The sequence below is a fragment of the Thermobia domestica genome, chromosome 11 (genome assembly GCF_964235325.1).
Source record: "Thermobia domestica chromosome 11, izTheDome1.hap1.1, whole genome shotgun sequence".
NCBI classification, from domain to species: Eukaryota; Metazoa; Arthropoda; class Insecta; order Zygentoma; family Lepismatidae; genus Thermobia; species Thermobia domestica.
In genome coordinates, this window is record NC_137464.1 from 232,923,322 (window position 1) to 232,943,149 (window position 19,828).

The following is a 19,828-nucleotide window of genomic DNA, read 5'->3' on the forward strand; positions in this document are numbered from 1 at the left end:
AAAATAATCACCATCTCTTTTTGCCCACCTTTTACTTGTCGTATTTTTAAATATCCTTCCTTAGTGAATCCTAGACCCTGTCCTAATTCAAGATTTTAGCTTAAATAGTTTGGCCTGGGTGCAGTGGAGAATTTAGAAGATAAGAACTGGGGGCAGCAAAAACCCAGACTATGATAGGTATATAAGTTTACTATAAACTTTCAAAAATATATAAATAATAGAATAATAATTTAATTTATTATTTATATATTTTTGAAAGTTTATAGTAAACTTATTTTTGTCATTCAAAAAACTGGAGGGCTAGCCCCCTGGCCCCGGGCTAGATTGATGACTTTTATATATTCACCTTCTCTCCCCATGTGGCGGGGATGCACTTGAATTTAGAAAGCATCAGAAATGTGATTGTTCATCTTTGCAACCCCAAAAACTATGGATTTGACACTAATATCGGTCATTTTTGATCATTTTTAAATGTATCTCCCCACCACCACCTTTAAGTTACACCGTCAAAGTGATATAAATATGACAAAAACATCTCAGGTTTAAACTTTACCTAGGTTGTAAATGTGATCGAGATTAGTCCGATGGTTCAAGAGTTATTAAGTTTTATTTATTTTTATATATCTCTCCCTCCTATCCCTCTCCTCTAAACTCTATCGTCAAAGTGAAATGATTAAAAAATTCTCAGGCCCGAACCTCATCTATTTTAAAAAATTGACCGAGATTGATCAAGAGTTATTAAAGTTTATTTATTTTTTAACTACTCCCTCCCATCCCCTAAGTTCTATCGTCAAAGTGAATAGATAAATACCACCCCAGGCCCGAACCTCATCTATGTTGAAAACTTCATCGAGATCGGTCGGGTAGTTTAAAAGTGATGAAGTCGCAAAGACAGTCACTTTCATTTTTAATTTTTAAATATAACTCCCCTCCCCTCCTCTACGTTGCACCGTCAAAGTTAGATGATAAAAAATTATCCCAGTCTCAAACGTCATCTATGTTGAAAATTTGATCGAGATGGTTGGATGGTTCGAGTTAAGTTTTATATATATATATATATATATATATATATATATATATATATATAAATCTCAGCCTCCCTTTCCCCTCCCCTAGGTTTTACCGTCAAAGTGAAAATACAAAAAAAAAAAAAGCTTTCCAAGCCCGAACCTCATATTTGATCGAGATCAGTCGGATGGTTCAAGAGTTATTAAGCTTTATTTATTTTTAAAGATCTCTCCCCTGCCCTCCCCCAACTCTAAGTTTAACAGTGAAAATGATAGGATAAAAAAACACCCGAAGTCCGAACTTCATCTACATTGAAAATTTGGTTAAGATCGGTCGGGTGGTTTAAGTGTGAGGCAGTCACAAAGACAATCACTTTTTGTTTTTTTAAAACATATATCTCCCGCTCCTCCTCCCCTACGTTGCATCGTAAAAGTGAAATGACGAAAACATCGCAGGCTGGAATCTTTTCTATGTTGAAAGTTTGATCGAGATCGGTCGGATGGTTCAAGAGTTATTAAGCAACATTCATTTCCATATATTTCTCCTCCTCCCCTCATCCCCTCACCACTAATCAACCTTCCCTAAGATCTATCGTCAAACTGAAATGACAAAAACTTCCCAGGTTCGAACATCATGTCTTTTGAAAATTTGATTCCGATCGATCGGATGGTTCAAGAGTTATTAACTCACGAAAATAGTCACTTTTATTTTTATAAATATTTATTTTTGTATATCTACTCCTCATCCCTTTCCCCTACGTTGCTTCGCCAAAGTGAAACGACAAAAAACATCCGAGGCCCGAACCTCATCTATGTTGAAAGTTTGATCGAGATCGATCGTACGGTTGAAGAGTTATTTAGTTTTATTTTATTTTTTTTATAATTCCCCCTTCCCTAAGTTCTACCGTCAAAACGAATAGCTAAAAACCCTCCCAGGCCAGAACTGCAAGCACGTCAAAAATTTGATTGAGAACGGATTGTCGGTTCAATTGCTGTTTTCACTATGACCAGTCGAATGTTTGTTGGCAAAATGCAGAAACAAGGTTAGCTCGAGAACAAAATGTCGGATCAAGGTCAGGTAAAAGGAAATGTCCAGTAGTTTTAATCGTAGATTCGATTAATACACAATTGAATGTTGTGCAGAGGCAGTGCACGGTTGATACCTAAAGAAAGTGGAGAATTCCTGGGGTATTTTCTCCAAATTTTATCAAAAAGAAAAGAACAAACATCAAGTGCAATATATCAAGAAACAAAAATCATTATCGATGTTAGAAGCAGAGATACAGATGTGTGATTGATCTACTTTGTCTCAGTACAGAATAAACGTTCGGAGAAGAATTTAAATGAAGCCAAGTCTTTAACTTCTCACGGATATGTCTTTCAGGCTAATGGTGACGAATAATAAATGAAAGATAATTATTGGGAAGTAATGAATGGAATAAGGGTGTAGGATAGAACGGAAAATCCCTGAGAAAATTCATGGACATCATATTGTCAACCACAAACGATCATAGTCTGAGGCAGAACGAGAGAGCACTCACACCAGAAATGAGTGCTTTATCACTGAACTATCCGTCCACCCACTTCGGAAGAAAAACTGTGATTCTGATAGATGTATTGGTCAAGTAAATACTATGTGTAATAAATCAATGTATAAAAATATTGATGTTCAAAGTGTGAAAATCATAGTTATCTTTGTCAGGAAACGCTAAGTACGTGTTCAGTTATCTATTTTCACATAAAGTGTTTCTTGTGTAGCATTGTGCTGTATGAGTCAGAAACATGGACATTACCCAAAAGCGATGAAAACGATTTTAAGCTTTCGAAATATGAGTGTGGAAAAGAATGGGAAGAATTAGGTGGGTCGAGGAGAAAACGATATGAAGGAGTGTTCTTTTCTCCTTACCATTTTTAACATTCTAGAGTGAATTTTAGATATTATTAAGAAGAGGAAGAGAAACTCTATGAGACATTGGCTAAGACAGAACTTATCATAAGGAACATTCTAGAGTGTATGGTGGCAGGAAAGAAAGGGAGGGGGTGAAGGAGATTACAATTAATGGACGATATCAAAATAGAGAAATCTTTTATGAAGACAAAGAGGTTAGCGAAGGACCGTGGAGCATGGAAGCTTTTCAGTTGCAGGAAATGACCTGCTAGTAATTTCAGAATACCTATGATGATGATTCTTAACTGGTGGGCCGCGTTCTTCCAGAAGCAGCAACGAATTTCTTGGTTTAGTGGTTTTTAAGACATTTTATTATTTTTATTGTTTCTAAGAAAGTGCAAAAAACTATCTAAAAAGAGGCTTTCGTGTTTAAAATGCTCGAAAGCACTGTTTGTAGAAGCCATTGTAAGAAAAATGTAAGTTGAATGGTGGATAGACGCCAAATAGATCCAAGTTTTGAGTCGTAAGCATTATCAATCGTATCATAGATAACAAAGTTATTCAGGCAGCTTTTTAATAGAAGGGAGACGGGGAAACAGGATTCGATGATGTCAAAGTAGGTAAAGGAGCTCATCCGCAAATGGCAGGGGACTACGTCGAGAAATAGTATGTATAACTTAAATTCATATCGATAAGGTCTAGTCTATGTACTGGGCACTCTTCGGATCAGCGTATTTCACACTACGATATACGTCGTTTTGCGGGGGTTTTAACATCAATTCCACAATATCAAAAGAATTAATATTGAACCAACTTGTTGCATATACAGATTCACTGAGTCACAATAACTGCTTCTTAACATATAAAAGTAAAGAATAGTGAATCGTATTTGAAAGAAATGTATACAGAAACTCACTGAAGATTTCTTAACAGTGACGATGACAACTTTTATTTTTTGGAGGGGCAAGCGAAGGACCAGAAAAATTTTGATGGGCAGCAAATTTTGTTTACCAAAATGCGTAATTTTATATTACTTGTCCTACATTACAACAATTTTTATGCTAGTGGAGGAGGGGGAACAGGCTTCTTCATTGGGGATGAAACGCCTTTCTATCCCTCCTCTTACGTTGTCACTGAGGAAGTTCAATAGTGCATTGCTTGAGCAATGTAAACATACCAAGGATAGACTCATTTATTGTATATATAAAAAATAAGAAGAAGAAACTACAGTGGTAGAGTATTCGAAAAGTACAGGGCATTCTTATAAATTACATATGCAAAAGCTGCTAACTCCCACGCATCATACACATTTTTCGTAAACGGTAAGTAATACACTCAAAGGATGTATCAATCGAGTAATAATTCTTCAACTGACACTTCATTTTGTACTTAAAAAAAAAAAAAGCGTGTCTCTTTCAAATTCTAACAGTATTATTCCAACTTGAACGATGTACTATGATTTTTGCATTTGACCATTCCTAGGTGTATTAATAAATAAAGCATTATTATTATTATTATTATTATTATTATTATTATTATTATTATTATTATTATTATTATTATTATTATTATTATTATGTATAATATTATATTATATGAACTATCTATATTATGTACCTTCTGTAATTGGAGATTCTATTCTCTGTTGAAGGACAATAAATAAATAAATAAATAAATAACAATAAATTATTATTATTGAGTGTGCAAAATTAAACGAAAGTAATATCTGATCAGAAAGTTAAGGTTCAGAAGGGTGATCAAGGCAATCAGCATTCACATTACAAACACCATTATTTCTGGTTTTCGGGCCTGGGATTCTTTACTTTTAGACTTCCGAAGTATGATATTCATAAGTATTGGAAATCTTATTACATTCTGTCAGTCTGTCTACCGGTATCACAGCAAGAATGGCAACAGATTTCGATAAGTGATTTTTCTGGAATCGATTCAGCATCTCAAAATTATGTTCCATCTCCGTCACTATCCGTCTATTCACTCCAAAATTAATAGAAATTAACCATTTTTAGTTTCAATATTGATCACCACGGAGCAAAAATGGTAATAGATAGGTACAAATGATCGTTTAAAGAAGTCATGTGCAACAGCCAGCCTCCAAGCCAGTCAGAAACCCACTCAACCGTTTCGTTAGGCCCTCCTGACCCCTTATTCAAGATATCCTTCTTACATTATCTTAAACTGAATTGAAAATATTTCCTGAATATCTGATGTTCATCTTGGAAAATATCATTCGCATTGGAACATACAGTGCATCTCAGAATATTGAGACACTAATTCAAGACATGAAGACTGAAATTCCCCACTAAAATGATAAATGAAAAGATTTTTTTCTGCTTTTCTTTAGTAAATAAGTATTTTAGTTACCATTATATCAGTTTTTGTGTTCATCTGATGTTACTGTTCTTCGTTAAATATGACCATTCGGCTGTTATGAAAATTTTATTGTCTCATACAGCCCTCGACGCCAGTAAGTTATCTCTGATTGGAAGAGCTCCTGTTCCTTGCTTGCACATACCTGGTCTAAAGAAAGAATACCATCTTCATCTACATCCCTCTACTAAAACTGATAGAAGTTTAGTAGTACTTCTGGTTTGAGCATTGATCTTCATATATCAAAAATAATAAGGACAAGAGCTACTTTAATTGATTCAGCGTCCGTAGAATGCATTCTATCTGCTCAGCTAATTCTCTGTTCAAACTAGTAACGATAGAAACTAACCAATTCCAGGTTCAACATTGATCACTATAGAGAAGAAATGGTAAGATATAGCAAGTAATGCCTTTTACAACGGATTCAGCGTTCGAGAAAGCGGCTTTATATTTTGAACCAGAAACGTAGGTATTTCTTAACTACAACCAGAGTAACAGCTTTCTGACAGAGATTCAGTATCTCAAAAATTAGTTACGTCTCGAGTTATATCTATGTATTGAAACCGGAAATGGTAAAATTTACGATTTCCGGTTCACAACTGACCGCCATAGTGAATTGAAACGATAACAGATAGCGAAAATTAGTGTTTAGATATGGATACAGTATAGCAAGAATACGTTTTATTTTTCACTGTATTCCTTTTATATAACAAGAAGTGATAGATATTAACTATCACCTACGGTTTGAATATTAACCTCCATAGAGCAAAAAAACAGTAATACATAGCGAGTAAAGACGTTTTGATATTGATTCAGCATACGAGGAACAGTTTATATCTTTGTAACATTTTCTTGGGTTTTCGGCAAAACAATTTTTATTAAGCATATAAATGTGTGAGATATTTAACTAAAACAAAGCATAGCTTACGGAACTCATACTCATGCTAACGAACAGATATACTCCATACTTTCCTCAAAGCAAAATCTTTAATCTTTAAGCTTTAAGAGAAGAAGCAACCATTTGGTATATTCCACAATAATATAATACTTTTCATTATTTTTACCCACAGCTAGTTCACGATGGATTGGCCGCTACTTTGGTACAGACAATTGTTTTTAATTCAAGAAACACAAAAGCTATATATATATAAAAAAAATGTATTATACTTTTATTAAAAGTAGTAGGATCAGAAACTAAGGTTACCAGGTCGATATTTCTGGAGTTTCCTCTGCTACAGAAGAATGAGGCGTATGCGGTAATTTTCACATATGGAGTTGGCAACTGTGGAGAGTTTCATCCATCCGCCACTTACGGCGCTAGTTGTATGTAAACACAAATGGCGACTCGTTTGGAAAACTGGTCTCGCGAAGAAATGCGCGCAGTTATTCGATTTCTATAACGAAACATGTAATCGCTACATAAATTCACTGGCAGCTGGTAGAGGTTTACAGAGAAACTGTAATGTCACGTCAGCTTGTCGCAGAATGATGTCAAATGTTTGCGACTGGCAGAGAAAGCGTCAGCGACGAGGAGCGCAACGGCCAACCCGTCACGCTGCTGAAGCAGTTTCGCTGGGACATCATCGATTACCCTCCCTACAGCCCGCATTTCGCTCCAACAAACTTTCACCTGTTCCTGCATTTGAAGCAGCACCTAGGAGGTCGTCGCTTTACTTCAGACGAGGAGGTGAAACACTTCGTGACAACGTGGCTGAACACGCAAAGACAGGATTTTTAGAAGGAGGGAATTTTCAAATTCATCCCACGATGCGACAAGTGTCTCAATCTATGGAGACTATGTCTAAAAATAACTTAATGTATATATTGTCTGTTGGCTGTATTGGTTGTATGAAATAAGATATACACGTTTCACTGCAGATTTTGTAACCTTACTTTCTGATCACCCTCATAAATAAATTAATGTAGTTAGTTTTCTTGCGCCTACCTTGTTTGTAGAATTAGATTTCACAGGTAGCTATTAGAACTCTTGAATTATCCACAAAATGCGTGCTGGAATGAAAAGTGAAACAGAAAAATATTCAGAATATGTTTCCTGTGCAAAACAGAACAAGATACAAAATTTCATAGACATAACTTGACAATTTCTAAATATTCTCGACGTCCGGCTTCAGTTGACAGTGTACTGGAGAACGATTCGTTGTACGTTTACAAAAACTACGTAATGCACCAAGTTTAAATTTCTAGCATGGATAAAAATGATACTGTATGAAACGATAATAAAGAGCACTATAAATGCGGCTGCGTAAATTCGAGACGCATTATTCGCGTATAATATTATTTAGTATTGATTATTACTTAAATGAATTCCCTATATCAGATGTTCTGAATAAACGAAAGTACATAACTTCCTGCTGTCTCACTAATTACTGTTCGTTTGCAATAACTTATCGCAAGGAATGTATTGACGTCATACCTCACAAGCAGCGCCGTAATTTAGATTTTTTCTGGGGGGTAGCATTAATACTCGTATTTGGGCCATCTAGAATTTTTTTCTTAATTCTTGGGCCCCTCTTTCCATCTTTCTCCTACTCTTTAAGGGTCCTCAGAGCCTGTGGGCCCTTCCGCACGCCAAGGTTTGCGAGGCCGTTAGTTACTCTTTAGGACCGTTTCATATATGACAAATTAATTAAGGGAACAATATTGACACTTCTCAAACCCATACGAATAAATATTATTTCTAGGGCCCCTAATATATATCGAAATGGGCTCATGATTCATTTTTGTTTTATTTACCTTTTGTGTGCTGTTTTGTTTATGTAATGTAGTAAACCTATTTGATGCTTCATGTATCAGTTCGTGTTCGTATCGTACATGGGGTAAGAAAATTTTGTCTTAAAAGTCTGTCTATAAGGCAGCAATTGTCAACCTTTTGGGATGTTTGTGGGCAGTGTTCAGAGTGGAAAAAAGCAGAGGTGGTATGCTTTATTTCAATTTAGACTCTACATTCTGGCTATATAAACTTTGAATTTGCCTAAAAGACTGCTTTTTTTTTTTTTTTTTTTTTTTTTTTTTTTTTTTTTTTTTTTAACATAATGACTCAAGACTATGGGAGAGCTTCTCGGTAGTTACCGGGAAAGGGAGCATGGAAAGGCTTTGCTCCTTGCCTCCAATATTCTGAGAAAAATATCAAATATCCCCTCATCTTGTGTTATAGAGAAGAACACATAACAATTCTCAGAAACCACTTTTTGGTACCCCATTCGACTGATGGGTATGCCATACCACCCGAAAGTCCACCCCTCGATAGCAGACAACCCGTAAATCCGCCCATGCTCAAATTTTCATATTTGAATGCACCTAAAGTTCCCTTCGCACTGCTACATATAGAACAACCAAATTCATTATTATTGTATACTAGCAGCGTTCACCCCGCTTCGCTGCGGTCACCCCGGAACGCAATAAACTTTGTTACTTAGATAATTTTTACTTTTTCGCTTTCAAGTGATATGATAAAAACCATAGAAGATTGCAGTAAATGTTAACATTATATCGCCTGTCATTTATGTTAACCCGCCCCGCTTCGCTGCGGTCACCCCCGAACGCAATAAACTTTGTTACTTAGATAATTTTTACTTTTTCGCTTTCAAGTGATATGATAAAAACCATTATAACGCCTGTCATGTATGTTAACCCGCCGAGTGACACGGTCATGCGGGTTGCATATAAATACGTTTATTTTTATACCTATGATGAACTAACAAAGGATTTGTACGTAATGGACACCTGAATGGTCAATTATCTCAAGACACTGGTAATTGAAAATTAAAGTGATATGATAAAAACCATCTAGGGTCCAAATCCTAATAACCCCCCAAAAATAAAAGAAATTGGTTCAGCCGTACTAGCGTGATGAGCGGACAAAGGATTTGTACGTTCTCTTTTATATATATAGAAGATCAGTCATGTATATTCTTTAAATTTGGCCTCCGATTATGCTTAAATAAAGTAAGCAGAAAATGCAGTGAAATTCATGTCATGACGATTAACCTAATAAGTGAATTTATTGGGGAGGCATGTAAAAGAGTTGCTCTTACTAAAAACTTCTCCATGTTGAAAATATTTAACATCCGTTAATTAACAATATCAGATTGAATTGAAAGTAACCGCCACAAAGAACTAAATATTAGAGATACACTCCCACACAGACATAATCACCGCATACGTATTTGCAGTGTTATCCAATTATTAGAGAGATGCAAAAATGCTTTTTACTGAAAACAACAGATATTTTGATTATAAACTATATTCCTTTTCCCGGACTCATGTATTTTTTTAAATCACTGTTGGCACAAAGTAGTATCGACGAAGTCATAATACTTTCCGATTTCAGTTTAAACGAGTCGCCTCAATATACTACCTTTTGCTTAGATTGGGCCCATAATTCAATCCTTTTTGTCTTGTGACGCTTATCTACAACCAACACGAGTTCTTGCGTAGGAGCAAGGCGTGAACTTCTGTGTAGACATCTCGTTCTAAAAGCAAAAGGTAGGAGTCGGTGTTGGCAACTTGAAATTATTTCTACATACGAAATAAAATCTTTGACGTGTAAAGCTATTCGTCAGTTACTGTGTACAAAAATTGATTTATTAAAGACATTAGCATCTACTTTCCAGTGACGGTGTCTTGATCACACAAAAACCAGAGACGGTATGTCTTCATAACTCAAAAACCAAAGAGGGTATGGCATACCACCGCATACCGTCTCATTTCGACCACTGTTTGTGGGTAATGAAATTCACGTAATAGACGAACTTCTAAAAATCAAATTTATCAGACAAACTTATAATTATGTTATGAACATACGGAGAATTCGGAGGAGGCGTTACATAGGTTATATAAGTGTTAAGTACAGCCATTGGTGTTATTCTAATTTTTTAACAACCGGTTCTGTGAGGTAGATGGATAGATGTAATTCTCTTAGGAAATAAACTATACAAGACAGACAAAAACAATTTTTTTACTGGATACCACAGTTAACAAGTAGATGGTGTCACGAAATTAGGTAGTACTGCGAATGTGTTGCAAACTAATTATTCAAGATAGATGCTTGTAAAAAAGTATTGGAAAGACCTTAATCCAAGCAATAGATCAATAATTGCTGTTAATGGTATTTATGTATTTCACAAGAACAGTCCCTCACCATTACACTCACGTGATCCCAGTTCTCATTCTTGATATCTGAGCATTTGAGACTAAGAAATAAACGCTTATACCTTGTTCTAAAAAAAAAAAAAAAAACATATGCTTAACCCTGTAGCTGTAAGACTTTCTAAAAACAAAGATAGTTAAACTTGAATTTACTGTTTCTGGGTATGACTGGGTAAAATTTATTGTTATGTTTGGGCATAACAAACGGTTCTGCGTACTGGAAATATTTTGACGGTTCGACCGACCTTCTGAATAGCATCACTGACTACAGTTTAGTTGAAATAAGAGAAATATCTCGAATTCAAGCGTAAATCCAGGCTTAATACACTTTCATATTAATAACTTAATCACCAACGAACATAAAATACACGGTTTATAATAAATGCATTGCAATCAAAGTCGTTTGTAAATGCTCATATAGAAATATCTGATCTCGTAAATTTCGAAGTCTATTTCATTATGCTTCGTAAGATTTAAGGTTAACTTTCATATCCTACTAGATAAGGTGTGAGATAGGTGTATATTGCCAAAATAGGCATAAAACGAAGTAGGGCAGCTGTTAAGATCAGTTTGGCTCTCAAGTTTGGAGGAGGATAACTGCTTTTCAAGTGCTTGTTCGATCATTAGCCGCTTGATTGCAAAATGGCCTACTCAAAGGATTCAAAATTTCCAGGAGTGAAATTTGAAGTATATCTAGTGAACAATTCATATTTCTGTTATGTGGACAATCAAACCTATAACTATATAGATTATGGATTTAAAATTTGCTGTTAACAAAAATCTCTTTAAAAAGGTACTTAAATATAGAGATGAATGAAAGCATTAGTCCATTTTTTTTTCCGTTTAGGAGTTAGGACACCCGGCATTCGAATGGTTCACTATAAATTCGACAACAACGCTCATTCTTGATTCGCTGCCGGACCAACACGCTCAGAAGCAGGAACGGTAATTTTGCAGTCGGGGCTAACTTAGACTCGCACAGGAGGCACGGTGCTCAGTGGTAGAGCAGTTAACTTTGGTGCATGGGGTCCCTGGCTAAGTTTGTGGTGGACAATATCGTTTCCATGGGTTTTCTCGGGCACTTCTGTTTCTTCCACTTTCTCATTCCACCAATTCTTCCATCATCATTCACTTGCTTTAATCATCGTCTCCCTTATCCTAAAGGGCATAATCCTGTGATATTAAACTTAAAGATTTTATTCATTTAGACTCGCATAGGCGAGGGCTCACTTTGATCTATCAAGCTTGGGCTTACTAACCTCAAAGAGGCTAATGTTACCTTAGACATGAGTCTTTATATCCCAGGCACGGTATGTCTATCATTCTTCTGCTACGTTGACCTCCTACTGTTTAATAGGACAACCAACTGTATCCTTTATACAGCTGTATATTATACTTTATTTCTCCTCACATTATGCTTTTTCCTAAATTATGCCTTAATATGCTGTACCTTAAATTATACTTCATTTTTACCCATTATTTGTTTCATTTAACTCGTTTTTATTACACAAGCATTAAAAATGTATAGGGAACTATATTTTCCCACTATCAATACAACATACTATCACGCTTTTTGTAGTTTACCTTAAGTGGTGTTTCGAAGAAGAAACATGTCGCTGTACAGTAGACTTCTCATGTTTAACGAACTCAGAACAAAGAGTACAAAATGGATTACCGCCTTCTACTTTGAAATGATCAGTTGGAAATTCTCATTCTGTGAGGCGTATACTTTTGATTTTGGTCTTTGAAATAAGCACAATCAGTCTTGCCTGCCTTTTAACACAAAATGAGGATAATAATAATAATAATAATAATAATAATAATAATAATAATAATAATAATAATAATAATAATAATAATAATAATAATAATAATAATGATAATAATAATTCTGAGCGGAAGGTACGCAGAGAGAGGAAATTCGAAGTTTCCATTGCTATGCGTAAAGGCTATTATTGCAGTTGATTTCCATTGTTTGCGGCAATGATAACAGACTTTGTTAATAATTTTTCTTTGGCACAAGATATATTAACATATTTTTGTTTATTGTACAGATACACAGGGTTCTGGAATAAAAAGCATTAAGCATTATGCTTTGTTTTCCTAAATTATGCTTTATTATGCTTATAAAATTAGCAAATTTGGATATGTAAAGTGCTCAAAATCACAAATATGGTACCAATCATAGGTGAAACATTCCATTATGCTTTTGCTGCTTTTTATGCTTTAAGGTTGCCCTACTGATTAACCTCATTTCGCTCGAGTTCGCTAAGGGCTTGATCGAGCTGTCCTCAAATGGACTGCCGAGCTCCTTCGTGGCTAAGCGGTTAGCTTACGCGCTTTTGGCGTGGGAGACCCTGGTTCGATTCCCGGCGGGAGGTCATGTGGTTCGGATTCCACGTTAATCAGTAGGTCCACGTCTCATATAGCCTAGCTGTTGAAAGGGACTTTAAACTCAAAATCAACTCAAAGGGACTGCAACTCGCTAATTCTCGGTCTCTCTAATATCATTCTAACACTGACACTCTATCCATTTATAGTGCTTTGATTAATCTATTCACGATTGAATGCGAGAGACACACTCAGGAATTTCGGCATCTCCATTCAAAAATGTATTAAATTATTTTAGAGTTTTGTCAATTAGTTTTGTCTACCAAGTCGAGACGAGACAAGCAATAAGGTTTTCTCTTCTCGTCTCCTAAATATTGTCGACATTTAGCCTCGTCTCGATTCACAGATACTTTTCTCATCTCATTTTCTAAATTTATGTACAAAATGTATATCCTGATTTTATTCTTTTAATTTCGTCTAGAAGTTATCCGAATTCTTCCGCGTCACAAGAGGTCCACGAACAGTGTGGTATAACCGGATCTCAACCTGATCCATTATTAGAGAATATTATACAATGACTTGAGCATCTTTAGACGTTGATAAATGCTTTCTATTGTGTTCGTACAATCAGTTTTCATCAATTTACTGCTTTTTAAAGTATGACTCATGTAACACTGAAACAGTGTTTGAGAACTAAGACTTGGGTGAACTTGTGTTGTTTTTATATCTATCTATCTATCTATCTATCTATCTATCTATCTATCTATCTATCTATCTATCTATCTATCTATCTATCTATCTATCTATCTATCTATCTATATATATATATATATATATATATATATATATATATATATATATATATATAGGGTTATTCAAAGAGCACGTCGGTTTTGGATCGTCTGGCAAATGTTTGTTTCTCGGTTACCGACATTGTTTTGTATTGTTGCTCTACCCACAAACATTCTGACTGTCGATTAAGTCTGAATTTCTCGCATTTCTTCAGTCTGTGTTTAGCTATGGAGCAGTTTACTATAGCGTAACGTGTGCTAATTGTGGAAGCATTTTATCAGAACGGAGAAAGTTATGCAGCAACTGTCAGACGACTTCGCGCGGTTCTAGGGCGAAATGGCCCTCGAGGTCATGCGACTTAACTCCTTGTGACGTGTTCACTTTGGGGCACTCTTAAATCATTGGTGTATGTCAATAAACCCGTAGATTAAATGAAGAAATTAGACGAGTCGTGGAAACTTGTCAGGGAGTTGTAGTGAATTTTACGAACAGAGTTATTGTATGCCAGTGCAGTAGAAGAGATCATTTGCCCGTCATTCACCATACCTGAAATCCGAATGCGTGATGAACATGTTTATAAATTTTGTTAGTGTGTTTTGAAAAAAAAATGAAGCTGATAGTTTGATGTAACAAAACCGGAGCGCTTTTTGAACAACCCTATATCAATCAATCAATCAATCAATCAATCAATCAATCAATCAATCAACCAATCAATCAATCAATCAATCAATCAATCAATCAATCAATCAATCAATCAATCAATCAATGTATCTATCGTCTAGTGTCTTATTTCAAAAGATATTGCTCGTCTCGTTGCCAGCGCCACTAGAGTAGAGTTGCCTCCTACATAGTAAGAGCCTAGACTGTCTAATCTAGAAAATATATTCCGAAATGTCTCGAAAATTGTATCTCTCTTTGTCTTGTTTCAACCTCGTTATGAAACTTTTGTCTCATATCGTGGACTACCCTAGTTTAATATGCAACCCTCGTGTAAAAAGCTTAATATTAAAGTAGACGAAATATAGAGAATTTAGTTTCTACGATGATAGAGGTATATACTTTAAGTTGTTTGGGTTCCGTGAAGTTTGATATTTCTTAAACTGGATCTCACTGTCATACTTTAAAGCTCGAAAAGACTGGTCTGTGATGCTAAATAAACCTCGAACTTGAGAAACAAAGTAATTTATAGTTTTCCAGCAAAAACTTGTGTACTCGAGGCCGAGATGAAACAATGGAGAAGTACAGAGTCATGTGCGTGTCAGAACCGTATTGCAATATTAAAAAAAAAAAAAAAAAATCAAAAACGTTGAAATTTAAATGTTTGTTATTAAACTCTTTTTGATTTATTGTTCATAAGTTGTTCTTTTCTAGGACTTTGAGTGATACCATATGTATGTGTTCCCAAAGTTAGAGAAAAATTGGAAGAATTTTCCTCAAAAAGTTTTCTTTCAATTTGAGCTTCCTAGGTTCAGGCACCTGCACGAAGAGCACCTCAGAGAATAATAAATATTCTATACAATGCATTTGCGTAATGTCATTGAAGTACTAATGCGTGTTACAAATTTCTGTTTGAAATTGTTTGAAGAAAAAAGCGCATCTAAACTTTAGGGGAGGAGTGTACCTTATGTGAAATTTGTAACACCACTAAATAAAACCCGGGAATTTTAGGTGTTTAGAAATGAAACTAATATTTTATACTTAGTTTGATCTGGTTTGATTTGAGTTTAGCGTCCCTTTCAGCATCCAAGCTATGGGGGACGTGGACCTACATCTTAACGTGGAATCCGAACTGCATGCTTACCTTCACGGACCCCCCTAGAAATATCAAGAACTCCGTTATAATCATTTCACACCCTGAATATCATGTTCCTAATAAATATAATTATTTATATTTTATTCTGTCGTTAGTAAACAAGTTAAATTAGACTAGAATATCGAATATTTTGTACTTCAAAATTATGGAGGGGACGTATCCCCCTCGTCCCCCCGATAGAGACGCCCGTGGTTAAATCAAGAAATGACTTATTTATATCACTTTCGGTCGATGGATCACCTGCATCAACATATTCTATTACTAACGTTTGATCCTGTACAGCCTGGTCAAAATTTATGGTGATCCATGAAGTAGTTGTTGAGACTTTCTTTTTTATCTCGAACGGACGGACTCATGGACGGACAGAGAGTAAATATATAAGATAGTTTTTCTTAAACAAAACTAAATAAAAAGAACTATTGTATTATGCAATTCCTAAGTTACTAGAGATGGATTCTTTTCTTTGTCTTTGACCGACGCAGGGACTGGTCGTGAGGGAAGTCACAGTGGTAAAAAAAAAAAATAAAGATTTTTTTTTGCTTGAAACCAAAAGAAAACTTTTTTTAGTGTACCAATTGTTGTATTGAACAACTAATATCTTTATCCCCTCAGCTTCAAACTATAAATCTTTAACCTTCCGGCTGGCAGGCCTTTTTCAGTCACACGAGCGGACGCCCGCCGCACTAACTGTGGCATGAAAAACAAACCAACCAAACTGCAAATATATTTGTTTCTTTCTACTTGAAAAACGATTTTAATATAAATTAGGTTCGTTATTATAATTACACATTTAATTTGGAGTTTCAACTGTCAGAATGGAAGATACAACTGAATTTTAACTTAATAAGAAAGTGTTTTGATTTCACATTAAATAAACGAAAAGAACTACTATTTTTAGCAAAAAAAAAAAAAAATAATAATAATAATAATAATAATAATAAATAAATAAATAAAAATAAAAATAAAAATCATAGATCTAAAACCATTTCTTCAGCGTATTATTCATCATCACATTTTATCAAACTATTAGCATCGATTACACGCTTCTCTGGGTTAAAATAAAAAATTTAAATGCACAACACCTTATCTCATGTCTGTGCTAACCCTGAAATATGACATTTTTGTTTTTAGTGCCATGGATTTAAACGACTTCTGAAGTACCACTGTTCATCTCAGTGACCCCGAAAACTATGGATTTGACACTAATAATGATCATTTTCGATCATTTTTATATCCCTTCCTCCCCCAAGTAGCGGGGCTGAAGTTGGATTTAAACTGGATCGGAAGTGTCACTGTTCATCTTAGCAACTCGCCCCTAAAAAAAACTATATATTCCACACAGTAGCGTAGCCAAGATGTGTATTTGAAGGGGCAAGTGTTGTTATAGGTACATATAGAAAAATTACAAACAAAAAATATATAAACATAAAAATATATATAAAAAATTACAAACATCAAAGTACCAAAGTACATTGTCGGACCTCTTTGGGGGGCGGCCTCTCTGCTCCCCTTCTCTACGCCACTGATTCCACACTAATATCGGTCATTTTCAATCGTTTTTAGATATATCTCCCCCTCCTTCTCCCCCAAGTTAGACCGTCAAAGTGATATGATAAAAACCATCCCAAGTCCGAACTTCATTTGTGTGCAAAATATGATGAAGATCGTTTAGGTGGTTCAAGAGTGATGAAGTAGGGACGGAAATCAGTCATTTTCATTATATTTATTTATTTATTCCCCTCCCTACGTTGTACAGTCGCACTAAAATTAATAAAAAACATCCCAGGTCCGAACCTCATCAACGTTGAAAATTTCATCCTGGTTTTGGTTACTCCTCTATTTGGTTACATGCTTTAAAATATCTCTCTCCAATAGGCCTTTTCATTTCGAGGGATTCAAATTCCAGGAATCTATCCCTGGGTACCGCACTGTTTTCAGTTTACAGACATGCATGCTGTATATTTCAGGTAGTGTCTAAGTTCTGCATAAATTTATGTTTCAGACAATGTACGTAAAATAATGTATTAAATTACAGTAAAGACACAAATTTGTACTTGTTGCGGTTTCGGACTCCCAGGAAACACGTCCTGCTGAGTCCAGCAGTCAGCCACGAAAAGTTTGGGAGTCCATAAAGAACTTGAGGGGCACATAAAAATTAAAGGGTCAAGTTTTATTTTTGGCTATAATAAATATAATGATACATTACAGGTTAGAGGGCAAAGGACAATTTAGTGATGATTGGCCCCATGCTTCCCCGTGGCTGCGGATTTAGTCTCGCTACATCCCTGCCACCGTGTTTCCTCTAGTTCTTAACTGAGAGTATATATACAACTGTTATTGGCACGAAAACCAGAAAAGAAAATTATAAGGATAATAAATATTATAGTTACATGACGAAGCGTGTGACGCACTGTGTGCTGGAAAACTTAACGATCCACTTTTAATGCTCAAATGTCACTGACAACTGCTACGCAGTGTTGCCAACCTGAAACATGAAATCCCATGTCGAGAGGCAAGAAATCCCATTTTACCTGTGAATTTCCCACGTTATACTAATTAAATGTATGTTGTAATATTAAAAATTAAAGTTCTTTGTGTTAGTCACTTTTTACAATATCTAAATGAATAAGCCGTAAATTTCGATCTTCTCGAAAAATCCCATATATGCTGCTTATTATCCCTTTCTGAGAAAATAAGGTCAAAAACTCCCACGATATGGGTTTTTCCCCACAGGTTGGTATCACTGCTGCTACTCAAATCCAAATGACGGGGACTAGTGAGTGCGAGGTGGGAATATAATGAACTAGGAATTCTTAAAGTAATAAGAAACTCCGTTAAAAACCTTTCGTGCAAACCAAAAAAAAAAAAAAAAAAAAACATGGAGTTCTGCAGTGCACCTGCTGGAATTTAATGTTTACACGTGTGACTTCCTTCAAGAGCCACCTTTCGATCAATGGCAACACCAGCAGTAAAGATAGTTCGTAAACTTTAAGAAAATAAAACTCATATTTCGGGGAAATTCTAATCCTTTTACGATACTTATTGCGGAATATGTTTCCCAGATAGATAGGAAAATCAACCCTTTTTCCCTGATAAAATTAAACCTCAAAAATAAATGAGACGCCTAAATCCAGAACTAACAGCATATCCTTGGTAAGGGAAATTAATCCTTATGGAAACATTGGCAACTCGACATGATCTGTTGAAAGAAAGAAAGAAAAGAAACAAAGAAAAGAAGAAAGAAATATATTATGTTTAAAAGTTGTTAGCATTTATTATTTTAGATCCACGTAAAACAGGAAAACAAATAATAATAATAATAATAATAATAATAATAATAATAATAATAATAATAATAATAATAATAATAATAATAATAATAATATACTGTAATTACACGCAATTATACTATTACCATTTGCACTGTCTGAAACCAGAGTGCACTTATTACATTTTTCGATTTCCGATTTTAAGTATGACGTTTGAGTTTCGCGTATTTCACACTGAACCTTTTGTTACACACAACTAAGTGCAGAAATTAATACAATAGTCAAGTCATATGAAACGCATTTCTCAATGACAGTAGCTCGTGTTAACTCGTTTCTCTTCATAACTGCTATCCATTATCCCATAGCAAGAATAAAAAAAAGTAGTTTACTCTGGCTTGAGAAAGTTCAAATATTAACGAAAACACATGCTAAATTAAACGAAAGCTTGGCTATTTAATGTAAAAACGTTACGAATTATTTCACGTGAATTAAATGTTCTTCTCCCAGTCCTTTACGAATAAAATGCAATTTCTAGTTTTATGACCCTCCATTACGTCCTTTTGGCTAAGGGATATGGATGGTTAATGAAAACCAATGATTATGAAAGAATTGATCGAATGAAAATGCTGGAGGACTTGAGAGAGCCATGAGTAAACCAATGGACGTGATGCTGTCCACCATGAACGGTTCTGGAATTTCAAACACCACCAATCCGTTATGAATTTTGATCTGAAATAGTAGTTCTTATACTATAAGGAAGCTATTTGAAGATTTATCATTTTGAAACAGCCAATAACCTAATCAATCCTAGCAGAATGCTCGTTTTTTGTAAGTGATGAATAAAGTTTGTTGAAAATATACTAAAGACATAGTCACATTTTGTTAGCATTACCGTTATTCTAGGGTACAAAGGAAATATTGACACTAAATTTCAAAGATGTAGATCTAATGGTAGTTTTTCCGGTCTGTTTTCCGGATAGAGAAAGCTCTGATAGTTTTTCTGGTGTAAAATACCGAATAGTTTCGAGAATAGTTTCCATGTTACAAGGCAGTTAAGTGAACAACATTTCAGCACTCGAGATACCCTATGAATTTCTGCTCTTCGGTCCTGAAAATTATTTCATCTCTTTTACAGGGATGTAAAGGAATGAATAGAATATTCACTTTTGTA